Source organism: Prosopis cineraria, unplaced genomic scaffold (assembly GCF_029017545.1).
Source record: "Prosopis cineraria cultivar Desert tree isolate PC_DT_omini unplaced genomic scaffold, ASM2901754v1 PC12, whole genome shotgun sequence".
Classification (NCBI taxonomy): Eukaryota; Viridiplantae; Streptophyta; class Magnoliopsida; order Fabales; family Fabaceae; genus Prosopis; species Prosopis cineraria.
This window is the reverse complement of record NW_026555343.1, coordinates 21,594,284-21,617,503: the sequence shown is the minus strand read 5'-3', so window position 1 is coordinate 21,617,503 and position 23,220 is coordinate 21,594,284. Positions and strand designations below refer to the sequence as shown.

At 35.4% G+C, this 23,220-nt stretch overlaps 1 long non-coding RNA gene across 1 annotated transcript; it reads right to left on the bottom strand.

The window, feature by feature from the left end:
- Positions 1-4,369: 4,369 nt before the first annotated feature.
- Positions 4,370-22,567, bottom strand: LOC129287733 (uncharacterized). Its single transcript, XR_008587789.1, has 6 exons — positions 22,348-22,567; positions 21,684-21,739; positions 19,752-19,857; positions 18,198-18,253; positions 8,416-8,491; positions 4,370-4,658 (listed from the first exon to the last, which is right to left on the bottom strand). It is a non-coding gene; the product is annotated as an uncharacterized LOC129287733 (long non-coding RNA).
- Between the last annotated feature and the right edge of the window lie 653 nt (positions 22,568-23,220).

Below are 23,220 nucleotides of genomic sequence, written 5' to 3'. Positions count from 1 at the left end.
AGATTGGAAAATCAAGATGTTATAGTCAACTTAGAGATCGTGAAAGTAATGGTCAAGTAAAAGAAAATGATAATTTCATGTTTCACACTTAACCAAAATATTATGTGATAAAAGGAATGTGATGTGGTTATATGATAGGTTACATCATATCATTGATCCCTATATGAATTGGGTAGTCACAATGTCTTATTAGAGGCCATTTGTCACTTGTTATTAGACTACTAGCAACTTCATTTAGGCTAATAGTGTCGCACACAAGAATAGCCCAACTCAAGCTATGATGTCCAAGTTCATTGAATCTGGAGTGTATCTAGATTCAATGAATGTAATGCCTTGTCTAGGGTGAACGATTTTTTTTAAATATATACTTAAATATTTATTTGATAAATATTTATATGAAATATAAAATTCAAAACATAATTATATGTTCAATATATATATACATGTGTGTGTGTATTTGATATATATATATGTATGTATGTATGCATGTTTGCATGTATGTATCTGATATATAAAATTCAATATATATATATAATATAATATAATATAATATGTATATACTTTTGAAATATATATATATATATATATTCGTATAGATATACATATACATATAATATGTATATTTGATATATGTTATGTTATGTTACATTATATCTTATTATATTATATTGTATTAGTTTTAAATTTAATTTTATATGATAAATTAAATTTAATAACTAACATGATATGAGAAAATATCACATCAGTTCTATAATATGAATTTATAAGATAAATTCAAATTAGATGATATTATATATTTTATTTATAAGATAAATTTAATCTAAATTTTCATTGGCTTTTCAAGAGGAAGGCAAAAACACAGTGAGAGCCAGAAAAACACCTTAGAGAAAAGTGACATTCGACATTTAAGAAAATGAAAGGACATTTCAAGCTTTAACACTGTGTTCGAGTTGGAGATCTATTTGTTTGGATATTGGTAGGGAGAGTTGATCTACATTGTCAACTCCTAAGATTCAACTTCTTGAAGACAACACGTGAGAAGTTCAAAATAAAAGGTAACTCTTATATCCACCTTGACTTAAATAAGTTCATTCGATCCACATTAGGATAGAGATTTTAAAATTTTAATCTTCTATTTTATCTCCCTATCCAACACTATTGTGTCATAATTTGTTTGTTTTTTTTATTTTCCATGATTTCATGACTTCTTATTTGATAATTAACTTATGTTTTAGCTCAAACACCTTTTTAAAAGGGTTTTTAGGATCCCAATCTTTTAAACATATCTTTTAAAAGTTTTAATTTAACACTTTTCTATTATGGTAACTATATATAAGGATTTATCTAATTTGTTACCATGATAGAGTATTGTATTATGTGTTCTGATAATGTCAAGATAGACATTACAATTTGGTATTAGTTTCAAGTATTTTCAAGACTAGTATCCATTGGTTAGTGTTTGTTAAATTGAGCATATAGTAGTTTGCACCACACACACACACACACACACACTCTCTCTCTCTCTCTCTCTCTCTTGTCACACGTTATCTTTCCTTTTGCATAGCTTTAGTTAACTTGTACGCTTACCCTTTATTTGGTTGCTTCCATCGTTATGAGAAAAGAATGGCAGGAAGATGATATACTAGATCCACTACTGTTGGCAATCCATCAAACATGGATGCCTTGCTTAAGAACACGAGGTTCCTCTAGAAGGTCATATTCCTATACGGGAGTAAGAGAACACAAAATAGCCTAGGCTTGAGCCCTAGGGCAATGAGGCTTTATTGATTGAGATAAGGGAGTTGATGAGGGAAATTTTCAACATTGTAAGGGAGCAAGGTGCACAAGGAAATGATAAAAACCATTAAGAGAGTAGAAAAACTATTGAGAATGAGGAAGAAATGTACGAATAAGAGGAGGCCTATGAAGAGAGTACACCTAAACAATTCAGGGTAATAGGTGGCAGTAATTGTGAAATCTCTATAGATTGAGCTTGGAAGAGTTTCTCTTAGTTAAATCTACCAACTTTTGACAAGAGCACGATAGAGAAGAATGACTTTAGGTAGAAAGCATTGAGGTTATTAGAGAAGATGAAACTAGAATATCATCAACAGCAGTCTTTGTTGGGATCACATCGTTTGATAGCATGTGCAATAAATTGAGAATTGCTATAAGAAGAGGTACAGAGTAGTTGTCAACAATTGCCATAAGCTTGCATGAGGCTGCCAACACTTTCTAGGGCCTTGCCAATGCTTGGCATAAGCTTGCCCTGGGTTGCCAACACATGTTTGTGTTGTGCCTACACTTGCTACTAAATCGCCCTTAGTTGTCAACAATTGCCACAAGCTTGCATGAGGTTGCTAACACTTTAAAAGGCCTTGCCAATGATTGCCACAAGCTTGCCCTAGTTTGCCAATGATTTTTCATGCCTTACCAATACTTGCTACAAAATCGCCATTAGTTCCTAACAACTGCCACAAGCTTGCATGAGGCTACCAATGCTTCGAAGGGCCTCACCAATACTTGCTACAAGCTTGTTAACGCTTGTTTGTGCCTTGCTAACACTTGCAACCCACTTGCCCTTAGTTGCCCAAAATTGCCACAAGGTTGCACAAGGTTGCTAATGCTTGCCACAGGCTTGCCCTGGCTTGCCAATACTTATTCGTGCCTTGCCAATACTTACTCCTAAATCACCCTTAGGTTATAACAATTGCCACAAGCTTGCATGCTGCTAATGCTTCGAAGGGCCTCGCCAATGCTTGCCATAAGCTTGCCCTGGGTTGCCAACGCTTGTTCATGCCTTGCCAACACTTGCAACCCACTTGCCCTTAGTTGCCCAAAATTACTACAAGCTTGCACGACCGCCAATACTTGCCACAGGCTTTCCCTGACTTCCCAATGCTTGTTCATGCCTCGCCAACACTTGCTCCTAAATCACCCTTAGTTGCCAACAATTTCCACAAGCTTGCACGAGGCTGCCAACGCTTCAAAGGACCTTGCCAACTATTGCCATGAGCTTACCCTGGGTTGTCAAAGCTTGTTCTTGCCTTGCCAACACTTGCTACAAAATTGCCATTAGTTCCTAACAATTGCCACAAGCTTACATGAGGCTGCCAATGCTTTGAAGGGCCTCGCTAATGTTTGCCACAAGCTTACCCTGGGTTGCCAATGCTTATTCATGCCTTGCCAACACTTTCAACCCCACTTGCCCTTAGTTGCCTAAAAATGCCACAAGCTTACACGAGGCTACCAAAGCTTGCCACAGGTTTGCTCTAGCTTGCCAACGCTTGTTCATGCCTCGCTAACACTTGCTCCTAAATCACCCTTAATTGCCAACAATTGTCACAAGCTTGCACGAGGCTGCCAACGCTTCAAAGGGCCTTGCCAATGATTGCCACAAGCTTGCCCTGGGTTGCCAACACTAGTTCGTGCCTTGCCAACACTTGCTATTAAATCACCCATCATTGTCGACAATTACTGCAAGCTTGCACGAGGCTGCCAATGCTGAAAAAGAGCCTTAGCAATGATTGCCATAAGCTTGCCTTGTGTAATGTCCACCTTGACATTACTAAAATTCACCACAAAATCACAACAAACAATCATAATTAGGAGCAAGAATTTACTCCTAATCTTACATATATAAGAGTTAAAATTAATAATCTTTTAGAAATGATTTTGAAAAAGTTGGGATCTCTTAAAAACCCTTTAAATTAATATTTTGAGCTCAAACTTAATGATTTATATATATATTGCAAGCATGGAAAAGTTTTAGGTAGTAAAGCACTTCAAAATAGGGCCAAAAATGTCATTTTTTAGTGTTTTTGTCCATGCTCCACGGCTCGTGGTCTATACGCCGCGGCATATGGCACAGAAAGCCAAGTTTTCTCACTGTATCGTGCATCGCGGCTTGTGCAAAATGTGCCACGGCGCACGTGTCCATGACAGCAATGCTGTCATGATAGCTTTTCTAAACTAACTTCAAATGCGCATCCTCTTCGCATTCGATGTTCGATTGGAGTGATTAAAGCACCCACGTGAAGCTTATTCAATAAGCTAACTAATGGTATAAGTTTCGTTATGATCTGACATCGTATGAGAATTTTAGATGCTCGGGTGCAAAAGTCAGTTTTTAAAGTAATTTTCAAGCATCCAAGTACTCAAAACTTATATCATTAATCCATTGTGAGGCTTGAACTAAGTCTAATGGACCAAAATATACTTGAGTGAGCATTCAAACATACAATAACATACCAAGCACAAAACTTGGCCACTTAATGGCCATTTTGCCCAATATGGCTAAAATACCAAATCAACACCATATATACTATTTGGCCTCTATTGCCACATAATATATTACATATACATTGTCACCACATAGATAAAACATCTCTTACACTTGTATTAGTATTTTAGCCCATCACTACAAAAATTGCCACATATTCACATCATATACAATATTAGGCTAAAATACAAAACAACATAGTATGTAACAAGTGCAACCAATTAAAATGATATGCATTCCTAAATGGCAACATATAATATCATATAATAAGTTTATGTACACCAGTCAAACCAAAATCAGGCATTACTATTCATAATGTAGCAAATCTACTAGTCCTTGCCTGATTCCTTTCCTTACTCAGTCTCAGTGGTAGAACCTGTAAAAATGATAACCACAGGGTGAGATAAAAATCTTAGTAACTAAGATAATCTACATTATTGATTAACATGCCAAGTTATAAACAAGCCTTAAATCAAGTAAAATAAGCACACCATATAAAATCACCACAAGTTACATCTATGATCTCTAACCGTTCGATCCTCCAATACTCCCAATCGAATTAGTAGGCTATTTCATAGAACCAAATCACATGTATGGTCCCCAAGCTTATGATCCATAGTAGAACTACCCGGCCAAGTTGTTCTACCACTTCTGGACTGCCGGTTCCCCCATTATAAGTAATTGGGGTATCATTACTCCAACACCGCATCCTATGGATGCTTAAGAGCATAATCTCCAACTCCGCACCCTTTTGGGTATCAAGGAGAGTAAGTCTCCAACATCGCACCCATTTTCGGGCATTAAGGAGAGTAAATGTTGCCCCTGGCATCCTGAGGTGCTAGTAATGCCATATAGACTTAATCTTCATTAATTCCACTAGGGTACACGCTAAATATTGAACCATGCAGGTAATGATGGAAATCTTTAGCACAAAGACCACTATTGCAAGTTTTAGATCATAGGTCAGATAATTTTCTTCATGCAAACTTAATTGCTTTGATGCATAGGCAACTACTCGTCCATCTTGAATCAGCACGCAACCTAAACCTCTTAAAGAAGCATTCGAGTACACCTTATAAGGTAGTCTTGGATTTGAAATTATCAATACAAGTGCAATAGTTAACTTTTCCTTCAATTTTTAAAAAGAAATTTCATACTTGTCATCCCAAATATAAGGCTGATCTTTACAAGTCAATCTTGTCAATGGAGAAGCAATCTGATAGAAACCTGGGATATACCATCGGTAATATCCAGCCATAGGAAACTTCAAATCTTTGTAATTGAGATAGGTCGTTCCCATTTCAACATAGCATTAACTTTATGCATATCAATAGAAATCCTATCTGCTGACACCACATGACATAAAAATCTAACTTCCCTCGACTAAAATTCACATTTACTAAGCTTAGCATACAGCTTATTCTCTTTCAGAATTTGGAGGACAATCTGGAGATACTTGGCATGTTGGTCCTCATCTTCAAAATAAACAAGAATGTCGTCAATGAAAACCAACAAACTAATCTAGATATGGCTTGAAGATACAGTTTATGTAATCCATGAATATAGCAGGCACATTAGTCAGAGCAAATGGCATGACAAGGAACTCAAAATGCCTATAACGTGTCCTAAAGGCCGTTTTAGGTACATCTTTCTCAGAGACCCTCAATTGATGATATCCTAACCTTAGGTCAATCATAGAAAAGACTGAGGCTATAGCAAACTGATCTAACAGATCATCAATTTTGGGTAAAGGGTACTTATTCTTCACTATTACATTATTCAACTGCCAGTAGTCGAAGAACAACCTTAAGTTGCCATCTTCTTTCTCAAAAAAAAAAAAACACCGGCGATCCCTAAGGCGATATACTCGATCTGATAAACCCCTTATAAAGAAAATATTTAATCTTATTCTTCAACTTGTTAAACTTTGAGGGTGATACTAATACGGGGCTTTAGAAATTAGTTTAGTGCCAAGAACCAAATCTATTAAGAATTTAACTTTCCTTTCCGAAGGTAATCTAGATACTTCTTTTAAGAATACCTCATAGAATTTTCTTACTATTCCATCTTCTCAATACTCCCATCATACATACTGCTAGCTACCAAAACCACCATATACGCATAACACCCCTGCTTAATCAACTTCTCGGCTTGCACTACTGATAAAAACCCAACCTACTTAGTAAAACTAGTTCTTACTATCAACATTAACAAAGACACTAGCTTCCAAGCACAACCTAGTATAGCATCGTTAGTTGCTAGCTAATCCATGCTAACAATTATATCAATCCCTGTCATAAGAATGAAAATCAAATCAATCATAATCCTCAAATACAACCTCTATATTCTGACAAGCCTTACTAGTAATATTTGAGGATCTTAAAGGTGTAGTCACTTTGACCAATACAAGAGTAACTCTTTGCTCTAGTTTCAGTCTAACTACACATTCTTCTAAGATGAAAGAATGTGTAGCTCCAGAGTCAAACAATGCTTTAATTCTATTACCAGAGACAGAGATTATACATTTAATCAAGTTCAAAGATGCCATGGCTTCTTCTTGCATCATGGCAAAGACTTGTCCTGGAATAGTTGACCATTGCTCTGTTGCTTCAATTCCTCCCTTGGGATAATACTTGGTGATGTGTTGCAACAAGACTAATACTTGCCTGCATGGAATCTACCATAAATACTGCACTGAGGTGACCTTCCCATATTAAAAGTAGGAGCTGGTCTATTTGAAGCTTGCCTTGAAGGTTATGGAGGCTTAATTCTATCCCCAGCATTAAACTGCATTGAACCTTGATAGGATTTAGTCGCTTGCCTTCAAATTAAACTAAAGCTAACCCTAATGCAATATAGGGCCAACCCTAAGTTATTTCCCAAGGAATGGTTTTAAGTCTAATTTAAAGTTATCTAGTTGAATAAATCACAGTTTGAAGTTGATTAATCAAGTGCTAACCTAATTATCTAATAAATTAAACTAGAAAACCAATCCTAATTGTGAATGAAGTGGCTTCCCTATTCAAGTAAGAACCCTAGGGTGTTGTTAACGAAAGATTCCTAGCCCTTTATTTAATTATGGCAGCTCACTTAACTCTCCTTCCTTGGTTGAAAAATGTATTTACTTAAGACAACTATCTCAAGCATCCTAACTTCACTAATTCAATTCCTTAAATGCTATTATAAGCCCTCTAGGTAACTTTACTAGCTTAGCTCTCAAATTAACCAAGTGTTTAGTTAAAATTAATTCCTAAATGCCACTACCCAAAGCTATACCTAAGCTTAGAACTATGAAAACTCAAGCAACTCATCAAGTATTTACCACACAATTGCATGCTAAGCTAATAGAAGACATTCTCCAAGTGAAATCACATATTACCATGTAAAAATACCAAGAGGCCAAAATTCCAGCAGCATTATGAACTTGAAATTCAACTAAACAATCTTGTTTCAATATTATAAATTCCAAACGACCATGAAACTAAAGTCAAATTGAACCACAATCAATAATAGTTATAGTATTCTAATCAAATTGAAACAAGATGAAGAAATAGTTAAGCTTAGCCAAGTGAAAATTTCAAGTCTCCTCTTTCATCAACTCTCCCCTAGGATTCAATGAAGAATCTAGCTAGAAAACAAAAAGAAAATCTTACTTCCTCTATGAACACCATGTGGCCGAGAGGTATGCTCTATAGTCTTAATGAATTAAGCTTCAATTCTTCCTTTAGATGCTTGGGGTGAGTTTGGCCATGATAGGGTAAAAGAATGGTGGAAGATTTGAGTAGATTTGATAGAGAAACAGTGGAAGAATAGGGGCTGGACATGCTAGAGAGTAGAGAGAAGGAGGAAAAAATGAAGAACACTAAGAATAAGAGAGAGAAAATGTGGAAGATGAGTAAATAGGTGAATGAATATGATTTTGGGGGGTGTAGGACGTGCTCTAAGTGTTTTCCCATCAGCTGAAGCTCACTTAGAAAACTAAGAAAAGAAAATAAATGGAAAATGGGAGTCTTGTCACACTTGCAAGGTAGCACCCTCCTATTAGTTTGTAGATGATTCCAGTATGTGTACAATTAATCCCATGTATCATCCATAACTTTAGCTAATCTAAGCCACCAAATAGGAGGTCTTACATGTCCAAACCATTAGCCTTTAACCCCATGAACTTTTGATTCTATTTGCCCAATTGATGTACAAGCCACAAGCCACCTATATCACATAAATCATATAATTAAATTAAATAACATGTGACATTATAAAATGAAATTAAATTCCAGAATTGAATTCATAATTAGAAGAGAGAATTAATTAAAATAACCAAGTTTTAAGTTGCACAAAATTATATAAAAATTTTCACACAAAAGAAAACCGAAAACTAGGTCAAACTAACACACTTAAAAAAGTGTTGACTTTTTATTTAATTACTCCCAAACTAACATGAATTTTAAAAATATAATTTCACTACTCATCAACTGGACATAAAATGTACTTTGTCAATTTTTCTTGTAATTGATAAACCCTTTAATCGCCTTGGGTTATCAAATTTTACTAGAATATAGAAGTGAGTATTCTAGGTCATTTCCCTAGAGAGCAAAGCATACAAATCATTGTTCAATTGTCACAAATTAATTTGAATTTTCAAGTGACTAAACTAACTTTGTAATGCAACAATAAATGTTTGTAAAATTTTGTTTTAGTTTTAATGAAATGAATGATGATTATGGTGAGCCCAAGTCAGATTTTCTAACATTAATCATTGATTTCCAGAATTATAACATTGATCTATGTCATATTTTACATGTTAAAACACTTGATTTTTGGCATCAAATTGTGCATAATAGGGTTTAATTCCCGATTTTGAGTTGTCATTTCTAGATTGACTTTATGAACCCTAGTAGTGCTATTTGATGATTGTTTTGACACTTTCATATCCTAAATTGAGATCTTGGGCATTAATTCTCTTCTTTTCCTTTTTATTTCTTTTTGTTTAGAATTTATTTAGTCTTGTGTTTTTATTTTCAGATTTTGTGAGGGCAATTTTAAAATCAAGGATCAAAGGCTAGTCCACATGCTTGGAGAAATTTAAGAGATAGCAAATAAATAAAGATGAAGAATTTAGGGGTTGTTGGGTGCAAATTCCAGAATTATTTGAGGGATGATGTAGCACCATTATTCAGATTTAATTGGGGAGAATTAATTAAATAAAAAATCAAAGGAGCATGGAAAGCATTGAGGGACACATCATCAAGTGAAGAAGGGGCATGGGAGGTGTGACATGATCAGATCTAATGGGATGACATGTGCCAGCTGATTGGCAGCCTAAGGAGGAGTCACATTTCCCACACATGTTCACATGTCCCTTGCCACATTTTCCACCTCATTTTTATTCCCATTTTAGCTTATTTTCGTCCATTTTTCCAACTCATTTCAGATCTGGACCTTCCTTGTTTTTATCACCATCCACTTTGGTTTTATCACCACTCACATTTTCCACACATACATAAGCTGAATTTTCAGATGAGAGCCTCATAATTCAAATCCCACTCTCTCACTTCAGCCATATTCTCTCTCAATTTTCGTTCATATTCACTCTCCAATTTTCTAGATTCAGTTCTCTCATCTTCTTCTCCAGATCACACCATCTTCTCATCCTCTCACTGTCCAGATCATTTCTTCTCCTTTCTCCTTCATTCAGGTTGAATTCTGCCTTCATTCTCCTCCAAATTTTCATCCATTTTCTTCTTCTCCTCCAGATTTCGTCCAGCACACATTTATCTCCAGATTTCATTTTCATCTTCATACATTCATGGAGGCTTCTCAAGGTCTGATTCAAGTGAAGAGGAAGAGCATGAGAAGCTGATTATTTAGGGCTCCAAGAAAGATGACTTGACATTATGAGATTTTCAATTTGTAATTGTTGTTCATTTTCTTGATTTCATGTTCTTGTCTTGATTAATTGAGAATTTGAATTTTGAACCTGTTTTGGTTAAAGACTTTATGATTCTAATTCAGATTTGATGAGAATATGAATGTTGAATTTAGATTTTCATGCTATTTTCAGTTCTGGAATTTATAATTTACCTTAATGTTCTGGGGTTATTTCATAAGTTCTTGCTGATTTTTGTTCAAGTTCTTATGTAGACTTGAGTTAGATCCATATTAGTTATATGAATTTGACTTAAGGTGTTTTTCTTCCACCAGTTTTGGTCTGAAACTTGTGAAGAACAAGGCTGAATATAGTGTTAATTTCTAAATTCACTTGACCTAGATTCATTCGTGTCCATTGAGTCTAATGGTGCACCACACTTAGAGGTTTCTAAGTATCTCATTTTAGGTTAATCAAGAAGGTTTATGATGTTATAATTCTAGAAATCAATGATTAATGTTAAGAAATCTGACTTGGGCTCACCATAATCATCATTCATTTCATTCCAACTAAAACAGAATTTTACAAAAATTTATTGTTGCATTATAGAGTTAGTTTAGTCACTTGAAAATTCAGATTAATTTGTGGCATTTGAATAATGATTTGTATGCTTTGCTCTCTAGGGAAATGGCCTAGAATACTCACTTCTACATTCTAGTAAAATTTGATAACCCAAGATGACTAAAGAGTTCATCAATTGGCGCCATTGCCAGGGAGCAACTAGCCATACAAATTGTGGTTTCAATTGCTATTTTAATTTGTTTTACATTTTGGCTTAATTCTGGAATTTGTGTTGTGGTGGCTGATTTGTGTTTTCTGAGCATTTGATCACTTGTTGGTCTGTTTGCTACTGGATATAGTCATCATAGTATTGATTCTAGACGTGCAAGCCAAATCTGTCAAGGTTAGCTCAAGTGCCAGCAAGCTGTGAGAATTTGCTCTGTCCAAAAATTTTACACAAAATTCAGACAAGTATAATTTTCGCTACACATATCGTTTTGAGCTGATTCTTATTTCATTGTGTTCCTTGTTATCTTAGAAACATTTTTTCTGTTGAACATAATTGCTAATTCGGCCATTAAGTTGGTTGAATGTTTGCTTGACTGAAACAGGGTTCACTGAAAATTCCAGTGCTGCAGACCCTAATTCGAAAAAATACTGGGAAGAATTGACTGCGTATGTTTTCTTGAAAATTGGTCTGTATAACCTTCTCTATGTTTAAATTTTCAGGTAAAAATTTCAGCTCAATTTGATTCGGAACCAGAGAGTGCAAGTTGTGCATTGAACAAGCACAAAGGGTCCACTTCTGACTCCCAGTGACACTCCAGGCAGACAGGGCTAATTTTGGATGAGCATATCTCTTTCCCTGTTTGGAAATTTTGTTTATAAAAATTCCTGATTTTAATTCAGTGTTTTATCTTTAAATTTTTAGTTTTGAGTTTTTGCTAATTTTGTCTTTTTCACGTTCGAAAAAGTTTTACAAAAATACTGCCTCAGTGTGTTTCAACTCTGCCAGTTTTCAGAATTTGTTGCCTACTTTTGAATTTTTGATTTTTCTTTGGTCCAGTGCTATTTCTGTGGTGTTCTGAGCTTTATATGTCTTGTAGGACTTGCAAAGAACTTGGTGAAAATTATATTGAATTTAGAGATCAATATTTAGAGTTCTTAGCATCTTCTTCTCTTCCAAACACCATAGTTGATAATTCTATGATTTTGGACAGTATGGCTAATAGATTGCATGGTAATGAACATGAAATACCTGCTAGGAGGAGTATTAGAGAGATGGTAGTACCCACTGACACATTTAGACCTCGTGGCTTGTTTTTAAATTTACAAAAATAAAATGAGTATGAAATCAAACCTTCATTGATTAATGCTTTGTCAAAATTCCATGGCCTTGCAGGTGAGGATCCTAATAGGCATCTTCAAATACTTGAGAGGGTTTGTTCAACCTTGAAGCCTCCCATAGCAAACTTGGAGAATTTGATGCTCAGGGTCTTCTATTTGACTCTTGAGGATAAAGCAATCACATGGTTCAATACTCTTGCCACAAGGACCATCAATTCTTGGGTGGAGATGCAAAATTGCTTTCTTGAAAAATATTTTCCAGCAACCAAGTATTCTCAACTAAGGAAGCAAATCATGGGGATTCAACAACACCTTCAAGAATCTCTTTATGAGTATTAGATGAGGTTTCTTGAGTTGCTTGCAAAGTATCCATACCTAAATGTGGGTAAGGAGTTCCTCATTGATTATTTCCATGTGGGGTTGCAAATTCATGATAGAAAGACCATAGATGCTACTGCAAATGGCTCTCTATTAGATCTTCCGCCGGATGATGCATGGACCTTGTTGGAAAAGCTTGCAAACAATAACCAACAATATAGCTCAAGAGATGCAAGGGGTATTCACCAAGTGGGCCAATCTTCTATTGCTAATTCCCAATTGGAGGATATCTACTCTCAATTGGATTTTCTCAAGATGTCTATCTCCAATCCTCTACAAGCTTAGATTGCTTCTATGTCCAATGCTCTAGTGGCTCCTATTTGTGGTATATGCAATTCCACAATACATATCACCTCTAATTGCATGCATGCTCGAGATGTTGGGGCTGTGTATCAACAACAAAGACCCTACAATTACATAATCAAGGGGCAAGGAATAATGTTGAGGCTAACTATGGGAGCACATATAACCCAAGTTGGAGGCAGCACCCTAACTTCAGCTACAAGGGTAATCAAGAGGTTGTGCAAGCCAAGAATTCTCAAGTGATCCTTATCCAAGATGGTGGAGGTGATAAACAAATGTATTCCTACCTTGAGAGGATGGGTGATGCTATGTTTTCTATAGGCCAAAAGTTTTATTCTTATGTGTCTAGGGCAAAATCAGAAATGGACATGATGCTTAAGAGGCTAGGTAATCTTGATTCAAAGCAACAAAGCACTGATTTGGTGGTACAATAATTTGAGAATTCAAATAGCATTAGCCAAGCTCAAGGAAGTGGAAAGCTCCCAACTCAACCTGTCATCAATCCAAAGAGCCTTAGTGCAATTGAGTTGAGGAGTAGAAGAGTTCTTGAAGCCATTCTAAGTGCCTCAAACCATGGTGGCAGCAATCCTAGTGAGGTTATTTCAAGGAATTCTCAAATTTGTGAAGGAAGACCACTTTCTCTTGCTGGTCCACGTGATTCCACTTGCTGTGACAGCAAGGTAAATGTGCATCCAAGTGCCTCACATAGCCTCAAGAACATGCCTCCTACTTCTCTAAGTCCTCAAGTGATTGATGATGAGGATGACTCTATTGAAGAGATTGTAGTTGAGGATGTAAATGGGGCAAGATTAGCCCTGAATGCTCAAGAAAAAGAGGTGAAATTGAGCTCAAATCAAGGCAGTGCTGGAACAGCCACGGTTCATCCATCTTCTAAGGCAAATGAGAATGATTCAAGCAAGCCTAAGGAGAAAGAGGTGTTGGGAAGAAGAGAGCCTCCAAAAGAATATCAAATTAGAGACCCTATTCTAAGGGATATGCCATTCCTAAGGCCTTGACTAGATTTGCTAAGAAGGGGCAAGAAGAAGATAGGCATGATGTGTTTGATATGTTGAAGAAGGTGGAAGTGAACATACCACTTCTTGAGATGATAAAAAGCATGCCTAAGTGTGCAAAGTTTTTAAAGGAGTTGTGTACTAATAAAAGGAGATTCAAACCATTGGCTACAGTTCAAATGAGTCATAATATTAGTGCTGTCTTCAAGCCACAACTCCCTCTAAAGTGTAGAGATCCAGAGGCATATACCATTCCTTGTCAAATAGGGAATGTGTTTGTTCAAGAAGCCTTGATTGACTTAGGGGCAGCCATCAATGTGATGCCTACTCACATTTATTCTTCCCTTAATCTTGGTGGTCTTCAAGATTGTAGTGTCATCTTGCAACTAGCCGACCGGAGCACTAGGAAGCCTAAGGGATTCTTGGAAGACATCTTAATGAAGGTCAAGGACTTAGTTTTTCCAACAGATTTTTATGTGTTAGATATGCAAGAAGGAGGCCAAGGCACACTCATCCTTGGGAGACCTTTTATGATGACATCATAAAACTTACCATGGAGTTTTTGGACAGCAAGATTGAATTTAACATATTTGATAGCTTGAAAAACTCTTATGTTGATTATAGCCTTCATTTTATAGATTGCATTGATGATACACTTGATGGAATCATTGATGAAATTTCTATGCATCCTAGCTTGGATGATGTTGCATCTTTTCCTAGCTTCACTTGTTCATGCACTCATGACTCTATTTGTGTGAATTGCAATAACATAGTGTTAATTTTGTCTAATTTGAAATCTCAAGATGAATTGCATTCACTTGAGCATGAGCATTTGAATGGCAGAACACTTGATATGCCTCACTCATCTACTTGCACTCCATTTGAAGCACTTGTGTTGTCTAGTTCCTCACATGACCAAACATATGCTTCCTTGAGTGATTTGCTTGCATTAGATAAGTTTGATAATTTGAGTATCAATTTTAGAAATTCTATTGATTTAGTGATATAATCAAGTGATGAGAGTGAAATTGCATCTAATGATAGCCCTAGTTCATCTTCCACATGTCATATTTCATCACATCATTGGATTTCTTCTACTGAATTTAATTCTAGAAATTTTGACAGCTTTGATCCTTTTGTGCCTAATTATTCTCCAAGGTTGGAGGAGTGTTCTATTTGTGATGTTTCAGGTTTAGGGACAATTGAAAAGCATGAACAAAGTGATTTTAGGGCTGTTAATGATCTTAAGGGCGTGCAAATTGGTGCTGCAAGTCTAGAATCAGATCTGGCCAAACCTGAAATTAATTCTGGAGCAAGCCAATCAAATCTAGATGTGAGGCTTAAAGTTGGAACCAAGCAAGTCAATCTGGATGAAATTTTTCACACAGCAGCCGTGAGAAGCTTGGGCATGCCACTTAAAGAGGAAGACATGGATCTAGCAAGGCAAATTCAAGTGCAAAAGATCCCTCCAAGCATCATTGAGCCACCCAATCTAGAGTTGAAGCCACTTCCTTCACATCTTAAGTATTCTTACTTAAGAAATGGTAATCAACTGCCTATTATTGTTTCTTCTTCACTAACCCCTATGGAAGAGTCTTTGTTGTGTGATGTAGTGAGGAAGAACATTGAGGCTATTGGGTGGACACTTGGAGACATTCCTGAAATTAGCCCTCAAACTTGCACACATAGGATCATGTTGGAGGAAAATGTCAAGGAAATAAGGCAACCATAAAGGAGGTTGAATCCTCTCATACTTGATGTGGTAAAGAAGGAGGTTACCAAACTCTTGAGTGCAGGTATAATCCATCCTATTAGTGATAGTGAATGGGTGTCCCCGATGCAAGTTGTGCCCAAGAAGAGTGAAATTACTGTGGTAAAGAATGAACATGATGAATTGATTCCTACTAGGGTACAAAATAGTTGGAGGGAATGCATTGATTATAGGTTGTTGAATGAGGCAACCAAGAAAGACCATTTCCCTCTCCCATTTATTGATCAAATGTTAGAAAGATTAGGGGGGAAATCTCATTATTGCTTTCTTGATGGATATAGTGGTTATTTTCAGATTTGCATTGATCCGGTTGATCAACATAAAACCACTTTCACTTGCCCATTTGGTACCTTTGCATATAGAAGAATGCCTTTTGGATTGTGTAATGCTCCAGGGACCTTCCAAAGATGCATGTTTGGTATTTTTAGTGATTTTATTGAAAATTGCATGGAAGTGTTCATGGATGATTTCACAATTCATGGGGATTCTCATTCTTCTTGCTTGAGAAATCTTGATAAAGTCCTTGCTAGATGTGTGGAGAAAAACTTGGTTTTGAATTTTGAGAAGTGCCATTTTATGATTGAGCAAGGGATTGTCTTGGGCCACTTAGTTTCAAGCCGTGGCATTGAGGTGGATAGGGCCACAATTGAAGTGATTTCATCTTTGCCCTATCCAACTAATGTCAAGGACTTGAGATCTTTCCTTGGCCATGTGGGTTTTTATAGAAGATTTATTAAAGATTTTTCTAAGATTGCACGTCCCTTGTCTTAATTACTTCAAAAAGATGTCAAGTTTGAGTTCTCTCCAAGTTGTAGAGATGCATTTGATGCTTTGAAGGATAAGCTTGTTTCCCCTCCTATTTTGAGGAGTCCTAATTAGTTGATTCCATTTGAGATTTCATGTGATGCCTCTAATTTTGCTGTTGCAGCTATGTTAAGACAAAGGGAAAACAAGCTACCTTATGTTATTGCATATGCATCTAAGACTTTAGACAAAGCACAATGCAATTACACCACAACTAAAAAAGAATTGTATGCATTAGTATTTGTTCTTAACAAGTTTTGATCTTACTTGTTGCATTCCAAGGTTGTTTTTTTTACAGATCATGTGGCCTTGAAGTACCTTTTAAAGAAGAAGGACACCAAGCCACGTTTGCTTAGATGGATGCTTCTACTTTAAGAGTTCAATTTGGAGATCATTGATAGGAGTGGAGCAACAAATCATGTGGCGGATCACTTGAGTCGATTGCCTTATGACTCCATTATGGTGAATTCCTCTTTTGATTTCCCTTGTGATGAGTTTATAGACAAATCATTATGTGCTATTTCTTCTCATGATGTTGTTTGGTATTCTAATTTGGTCAATTTGTTGGTGCATAATATGTTTCCAAATAGGATTACTAGACATGCTAGGGAGAAACTTGCTAGAGAAAGTAGATACTATGTTTGGGATTCACCTACTCTTTGGAGATTGTGTAGTGATGGTGTCATTAGGAGATGTGTTCCTGATGTTGAGATTGATGATGTGTCATACTTATGCATGTGGTGGTCATTTTGGGGTTAGGAGGACCGGGCAGAAGGTCTTAGATTGTGGTTTATATTGGCCATCTCTTTTTAAAGATGCACATCAATTTTGCAAAGCATGTCATGCATGTCAACATTTTGGGAGTTTGGGAAAGAGACATGAAATGCCACAGGTGCCCATTATATTTTGTGAGATTTTTGATGTTTGGGATATGGATTTCATGGGTCATTTTCCCTCTTTCAATGGTTGTGAATATATATTGCTCTGTGTTGATTTTGTTTCTAGGCGGGTTGAGGCTATCCCCACTAGAACTAATAATGCCAAAGTTGTGGCAAAGTTTCTTTTGTCTCATGTGTTTTACAGGTTTGGCATCCCAAGAGCAATCATCACAGACTAAGGGGCACACTTTTGCAACAAGACTATCTCCTCTTTACTTTAGAAATATGGTGTTCTACACACGGTGGCAACCCCATATCATCCTCAAACAAATGGGTTGGCCGAGTGTTCGAACAAGGAGATCAAGTCTATCCTTCAAAAGATTGTGAGACCGAATAGGAAAGATTGGAGCTCAAGACTTGAGGAGGCTCTTTGGGCATACCGGACTGCATTCAAGACACCCATTGGGATGTCTCCATTTAGGTTGGTTTATGGTAAGCAATGTCACCTCTCAGTGGAATTGAGCACAAAGCCTATTGGGCTGTGAAGGCTTGTGCATTTGGTAAGGAGGGTGTAGCTTCCTCAAGGAAGCTCCAACTTCAAGAATTGGAGGAGTTGAGATTGGATGCATATGAGAGCTCTAAATTGTACAAGGAAAGAGCAAAATTCATTCATGATAAATGTATTTTGAGGAAGCATTTTCAAGTGGGAGATAAAGTGCTAAAGTTCAGGACAAGGCTCAAGCTCATTGGTGGCAAACTTCAATCCAAATGGGAGGGCCCTTACATTGTGGAGGAAAATTTTGACTATGGCACTCTTAACCTCAAAGATCCTCAAAGTGGCTTACAACTAAAACTTACTAACCCAGAATATAAAATACACTAGTTATATACAAAACTATGCAAATAGTGTATAAATCACGTCAAATGATCCTAGTTGGCAAGTACATCAATAAATACACATGAAAGTAATAAAAAGAGGCATAAAGAGAATTACTCCACAATCCTAGACCTCTGTGTGCTTTCCTCGATTCAAATCCGATGAGCTAGGTCCTGAAAATATTGAGAATTGAGGGGTGAGTACGACCACTTAGTAACCAAGTTTCACTTAACCTATAAATTCCATATCAATTGTAATTAGATGCAAATAAGCAAATAAGCACAAATATCACAAATAAACACTCGGTCATAGTTCACAAAACTAACAATCATGTGACCGGGCTTACCACAACACACTTTATCATGAAATTTCACCAAGCATAACACGGGGTCGTAAAAATAACTACCATGCCCCCTCAACATATGTTGGATTACAAAACTAACAATCATATGGCTGGACTTATATGCATGATCATATCACCTTATATCCTCCTGTTACCTCCGACACGAAATTGATGGCTAATACGTGGTTACGCCCTTCACAGACTAACCTAGCCTTCTACTTGTGAGAAGCTACCGGGTTAGGGTTAACTCATTCACTAATGTAATCCGGTTTCCCCCAATACTAACAACCATAAGGTGTCGTACCCTTAATCTAGCCTCCTCATGAACCAATGGAGACTAGTTAGGTTCAAGTCCCTTATAGAACAAGTAGGACAGTCCCGAATCAACCATGGAACAGGGTCTACCTCCGATTTCAATGGTCAGTGCCAAGGTTAGTTCTTGATTCCAACGATCACTACCAATATCACGTGAATTTAAATCAATCTACTCCCCTCCGTAGGCGAACTTCCGCCAATAGTTATGCTATGCACATTTTTCACATAATATGCATTGTAATAATCAATTCATAGTGCATGAACTCAAATAAACTCAAATACTCCACAAACTCAACACATAATATATCACAATTCTCTACCCATAATAACAAATCATAATCAATTTTTGTAAAACACAAAGGGTGACATAATCAAGGTTATCTTTTCAAAATCATTTCACAAGTCAAACACATTGCCAATATACATCATTGATTTAAATCATAAATCATATTTTTCAAATACAATTAACATTTAACTATAAAGATTAAGTTTTTTCTGATTACCTCAAACCTTTGAGGTCAAAGGTTTGCCTCTCACTATACCAACTTCCCAAAGTTTAAACAAGCTTGAATGGTAACAAAATAAACCACACTATAATCATACCACAAGAATATAATCATTGTCTTAATTTTGAAAATTTATCAACACATAACTCCATACACTCTATTTTACCAACCCATAGTCACTACCCATTTATACCCAATGGGCTTATTAGGTTCCATTAATGCACATTATTACTAATAACATCTCAAATCATCATTAATGCACATAAACCTCTCCCAACTATCATATTTATATCTATTTTTAAATATTAAAGTACTCCATGGACCAACCACTTTCAAAATCATTAATGTGGTGTGTCAATACCTTAAACAACTTCCATTATACTCATTTTAATCAATAGAATCGAAACCATAATTCTATGGACCGAAAATCCATCTTCCAACTCAAACCCTACCATAATTCATCATAAATGAGGGAGAGAAAGGAAGAATAAGGCGTAGATTACTTACCTCAACTGTTTGGGAGTTTCAAAACATCAACAATGAAAGCTAATATGCATGCCCTAACAGAGCTCCAACGTCCTCTTCGTTTTCTCCCTCTTCTCCCTTCTGTTTTCTTGCATAGATACGAATTGATTTATCAAAAAATTTTCCCGAGTGCTGCGGCGCACGTTGTCATCTATCGTGGCACATGGCACAGAGAAGTCCACTACTTTTAAATTTGTCTTTATGCACCGTAACAAATTGATCACGTGCCGCGACATATGGCACAAAGAATACACCTTCAATTTTTTTCCCTCTTTTCTTGCTAGGGTGGCCCGCCATCAATCTACACCCACTTCTAGGGTTGAAATTACAACAATTATGCCAAATTAAGCTCCTCTGGCCACACACCTTATTAACTCACTAATCACAATAATTGAGTTAATAAATCAGGATTAAATTTTCTCGAATGTTTCACAGAACCTTAATATCCCATTAACTCACTAATTCATGCATTAATTAATATTAATGCTAGAACTTACAGAGAGTAGATTCAAGATGATCAAAACCAATAATAAATTTAAAACTACTTAACCAACTTGATTAGAGAGTTAGACAATGCATGTGACCATTAATCAAGCTAGATTAATTTGAGTATACTTATAGCTCTTCTTGGAAGCTTCCACACTTGATCAAAACTCACTAACACTTCTAAAATGATGATGGAAGGGTGATTAAGGGTTGCTAGGTTGAAATCCTCCATGTTTAAAATTATGAGAAGCTTCTTGAATCAACTCTTACACATGTGTCACTCTAGAGTCTTCTAGCTTTGTAGTTTGCTTTGCAATCCAATCTTTTAGCCATTTAATCTTCATCCAAATCCTTGTTTGCATATGCAATTATACACACAAAAATGATCAAAGCATGTGAGCAAAATTTCAAATTAAAACTCAAAGCCAATTACAAGATATAATGTCATTTCAAAGCTCTTAGGTTATAAAATATAATAACCTAGTATTAATGTTTTTGTCTTAGAACATCCAATGACTTATTTCTTTTGATGTCTCTTTGTAATCTAGAATGAATTTGAATCTCAAACTTATTCCATTGATATTAGAAAGACAAAAGACACAAACTAAATAAATGTCTAAAGCTTGTCAAAATGACCAAAATACTCCTAAGCTAAGAATGAACCCTAAATGATTCTTAAGATCTAAAAATGCCTAATTAAGCAAGAATTAATCCTCCAAGAATGCAATAATACAATAATATCATTTTAAAATGTATGCAAATAATGCAATAGGTAAGTGGGCTTATGAATGGTTATTAAAATAATAACATTTTCAAGTAGGATCAGCAATCTTAAAATCCTCAAATCAAACTATAAATCATAATCATAATATATATATATATATTAGATAATTAAAATGCTAAAGATTCAAAAAAGAGAAGATATTTTTATATAAAAAACATCTCCTTCACTCACTTCATAGGTATTACTCCTTCAAAATGGTAGTGTTACAAACTTGTTTTAATATAGGTTAAAAAGATGAAAGTGAAAAGAGCTATGTCAGCATGTTCTAATTTGAAAACAACAGATTTGTAGGAAGATATTGGGCGTGGATTGTAAAGGGTGTTTAACCATGTTCCATGTTTATTCACTTTTTATTTAGCTCGTGCATGTGCAATCAAAAAAAGGGAGTATGAAAATAAGACTAAAAACGTAGGGATTTTTTCATGGAAGCCAATAAAACTCAACTAACTTTTCATGATTAGGATTTGTTTTTAGATGATGACACTGTTTCTTTCATTGTAACATTGAGATTGTCTAAGTTGATCAGGAAAACTAACATGATAACTCTCAGCACTGGAGGGAAAATAATGGTTTGGATAAATAAGACAGTAGAACTATACACTAATAAAATAAAGAAGGACCAAACACGATAACTTCTAAATTACCTCATATTAATCCTGTAACCATTGGCCTCTTGTCCGTTTTATTGTCTCTACTAAACCTGCACTAGTTGAATTTCTCGTCATATTACCATCATTTTTATATTTCTTCTAGTGCAAAGATGAACCACCTTTCCATGTATACAAAAAATAAGAACCACCCAGATGAAATTAAACAATGATAATAAGTCACTTCATCGGTAATTACCAAGAGGCGACAAATCATATATTCCTGTAATTTTTCTCTTTCTGCCAAAAAAATCAGGGGGAAATTGTAATAACAATGTTTATCAACCAAGCGTAAAACGGCAGCTATATAAATCACATACAACACACCTAAGCGACGCCTGATTGATATAGGTGGAAGGACATTGGTTTTCTTTGTCATAAGAATAAAAATAATGATCTACAAGTCTATTGGGTGAGCCATCAGCAGACAAATGCACAGTGCATCTCATTCGTTTGCCATTCACCATGACATTAGAATCAACAGACATGCCAGATTCCAAAACTTCATTAAAGTGATTTCCACACAACTCATTTGATTTCTTAACTGTGAAATTTCTGTTGAAAAATCTAGAGATGATCAACACAAGCAGGATAAACAGGGAAGCAAAAATGAAACAAAAGCAACACAACCTTGTTTGATTTGAATTTGAAGAAAGCTCACCTTGAAGGAAACTACGCATTGACGAAGACTGACGGTGCCTCTACAAGGCTAATATTGCGACACCGCTTGGTCATTCTTCACTGTCTCACAACCGGTAGGAGAGCGAAAATCAAATCAAAGTCGTGCGGGAAGAGCAAATGAGCGAAATTGAATGATAGGAGAGCGACAATCGAGTCAAACTCATGCAGGAAGAGCGAATGAGCGAAGTCAAGCGGGAAGAGCGAACTGCAATTGAAACTTCGACTATACTCATGGAAACTGGAAAGTTCTAAATTTAAGGGGTGCAAAATATCCAATCCAACACCCTTGATATAATTTTTTTAAAAAAATATTTTTTAATAAAATCACTGTTTATTTAATGTATGAGCGGCACAAAAAAAAAATCCAACATATTAATACAGTTTTTTCAATAATGTTTACTGTTTAAACAAATGTAGCTCTACATAAATCCACAAAACCCATTTTACTTTTACAATAAAAAAAATATTTTTGTAAATCATAAAATAAAAATTATAATTATTTAAAAATAAAAATTATATTTTAATTATTTTTAAAACTTAAATTTTAATAGTAAAAATGAAAAGTTATATTTTATTATTCATTTTTTTATTTATAAAATTAAATTTGTGGTTGTTTAAAAATTATTATTGTAACTCATTATTTTTAAAACTTATTTATCAATTATAAAAAAATTTACATAAAAAACTATAATTTTTATTTAATTTTTATAATTTATAAAATAAAAAATTATATTTATATAAATTAAAGTTGTAATTAAAAAAATAAAAATAGTCTCATTATTTATATTTTAAATAAAAATAAATTTAATTATTTAATTTAAAAATATTAATATCAAAAAAATATCTTAAGATT